The sequence below is a fragment of the Trachymyrmex septentrionalis genome, unplaced genomic scaffold, assembly GCF_001594115.1.
Source record: "Trachymyrmex septentrionalis isolate Tsep2-gDNA-1 unplaced genomic scaffold, Tsep1.0 scaffold139, whole genome shotgun sequence".
In the NCBI taxonomy this organism is placed as follows: Eukaryota; Metazoa; Arthropoda; class Insecta; order Hymenoptera; family Formicidae; genus Trachymyrmex; species Trachymyrmex septentrionalis.
Window position 1 is genome coordinate 216,608 of NW_017304533.1, and position 3,026 is coordinate 219,633.

Sequence of the window (3,026 nt, forward strand, 5' to 3'; positions counted from 1 at the left end):
GTTTACTCCCCTCACCCCTTCTTGTCCATCTCCCGCCTACCTCTTTTACGGCACATCATTGAACGTTACCCATAGTGTTTCTCGTGACGCGCGTGAGAATCTGGATTTCCCTTGTCATCGCGTTTTGCGAATATATATAATATTACATTAGAGAAGACCACGCGCGGGAGCCTCTTCTTCCTCCTCCGATATGTTCCTCGGACCATGTCGCGACGCCGTCGTCGATACGATCGATGCAACACGTCGCGTTAACGATGATGTTGATAATGACGATGATGGTCCGCCGCCTGCTCTTGAACGCGTCTCGACTACTAGGCTCCGTGTTGAAGGGCCGTATTTATAGCTCGTCGACACTCGAGATGGGTAGTGTCTCGAGTGTGTATCGAGTGATGTGCATACGCTCGTCAAGGACCTAAATCGAGCTCCATCGGAGCTAACACACATATCGCGTCCTCGCAATATTATCCCTGTGAAAACTCATCGAGTTGGAATATTTCAAACTCGAGTATTGAAATAATTTTTTTATTAAAAATACCCTTTGCACTGAGAGAAAAGTGTTTGGTATTTGTGACTGCATACTAATTGCATCGTAAAATAGTTATATGGTTAAGAACTCCATTTTTTTATATCGCTTTATCATTGCTATATAACAGGCCTGTCCGATTCTAGCTCTGAGGCCAAAACGCAAAATCAGCGACGCAAAAAAAAATTAAATGTGAACAAGATTTCAAGAACTGTAAAATGTTCTGTAAGGTATGACTGTAAAATAAACATTGTTTAGATACGTATTTTACAATCCCCGAAATCTTACCTATATATATTGTTTTTTTTTTTTGCGTTTATTGACCTTACATTTTGGCCCTGGAGCTAAAATTGGACATCTGCTATATAATATAATAATTATATTGTTATTTTTGTCAAAAAGTATATAATTGGAACACTACAAATAACACTGAATTATAGTTATTATGATAATTACAGCCATTTTTTACTCTCAGTGCTCGCGTCCCATTCCTTTCTTTCTGTCGTTACTCTCTCAACGCGTTCTCCCCTTATTTAATTACATTAAAAATTAACATCCTATGAATCCTCATCGGTTCTCCATTTACATCGCTTTACATTACTTTAGTTATTGTCTGAATAATTTATACTCATTTCGCTATAAATACAGCCATGAGAGACTCATTGCGAAGCCGACGGATGTGTAGTGCGACGCGAGGTAACTAATCAGCGATCTGACTCGAAATTGAAGATTATCCTTTGAACAAGTCGACAATACATCCCTGCAGCCAGGCCGGAGCGTCAGTTGTTGGTAATATGAATGCCATCAATTACAGCGATCATCGAGGTGAGCCTAGAAATGGCCATTCAGAAAAGAGGATCAACAACGAATATTATTATCTATTACAATATAACAGATATAATAGATTGATTAATGTCATTCACTATGAAAATTAATCAGAAAGATTAAGTATAATTACTGTAATTATATTTTTGATATATCGCTTCTTCATTTTATAAATATAGTACACAACTCAAAAAGTTACTGTATCATTCGAAAGTTTCAGCACGTCTTTATGTTTTTGCTAACAATTCCATTTTTCATGTATAAGATACGGAAATGTGATGTGATATATACTTTCTTATTTCCGATTATAAAAAAATATATATATATGTATATATTCGATAAAGTTGTGAGTGGCTGAAAAATAATTAAAAAGGAAATTGTAAATTAATTTCGTAAATACAATAGATAAATATCATGTGTATATCGATTGAAAAAAATATCGATATCAATTTTTCTTTAGACACCGATAAACATTTGGATCTTACGGCTACTAACAATAATAGAGAGTAATATGTAATAAATATTTCTGCGGAAGTTTAACAAATTCAATATAAATCTTTGTTTAAGACACTTGATCATCAGAATATTCGTCAGCTATACCAAAAATATATGTTTTATTAAAGCTCGAGGAGATTAGGTTTTAAGAAAAAAAAAATCTAAAAAAAGAATAAACTCATTTTCCAGTTTTAATGAAAATATATGTAATAATAAATTTGAAAACATAATACATGCAAATTATATTCATATTTTATTCTTTATATATATTATGAAATTTCCATAAATGGGTAGTATATTGAAACTTTGGAGCGATAAATGTAAATTTTCCAGAAAAAAGAAAAAATTATTTTTTAACTTGACAGAAAATGATTGACTAATCGAATAATATCGGCAAAAAGAATATATTCTTAACATGAGATGATAATTTTTATTTCACAATTCTTGAAAAAGTTTTTTTGATTTTGTGACAATTTTTAAAGTTAAGATAGTTTGCTTTTGACGATTAATAGAGTAATATTTATTTAACTTATAATAATAATTCAAGAATCATGTTTTTGAAGTAAAGAAGCGATGTGAAAAATATGATTTATAGTAATCACTGAAGAAAGTTTGAATTGATCGAACGTCTCAAGGAAAAGGATCTGTGATTGTAAGTCACTTTTAAAAGATGATATCGAAAAATAATCAAAACTGTTGACTTCGATAAAAAAGTCCAAAATGTCGATACTACTATCAAACTGTTCGCTGGCTATTTCTAATGGCGACCAGGCAGTGTAAAATGTCACCACATCTCGTTGCTCTACATATCCGTCGAAGAAGGACTTGAGATATTATCCAACGAATTACACATAAAATCACCCTACGATTCACTCCCTCCCCCGCGATGCTCCGTGTTTCTCACTTCCGGGAAAGAAGAAAAAAGAAAGAAGGAAGGCAGAATTAACGGGAATTTGTTCCGCATGATATTATGAATTCCTCCATGAAGAAAATCACTCGGTCGGACCCTTAAGTTTGTACTGCTCGATGGAACGAAAGTGAAATTTCCACAACTCACCGTACTCGTTTTAACTCGCTTGATTTTCATTCACCGATTCTCTTATCACTCAAGCAGCTAGGCTGCTCGGCATTTCGGACTCTTCTGCGTTTTACTAGCCAAAAAAAGAAGATAAACAGCTTTAAG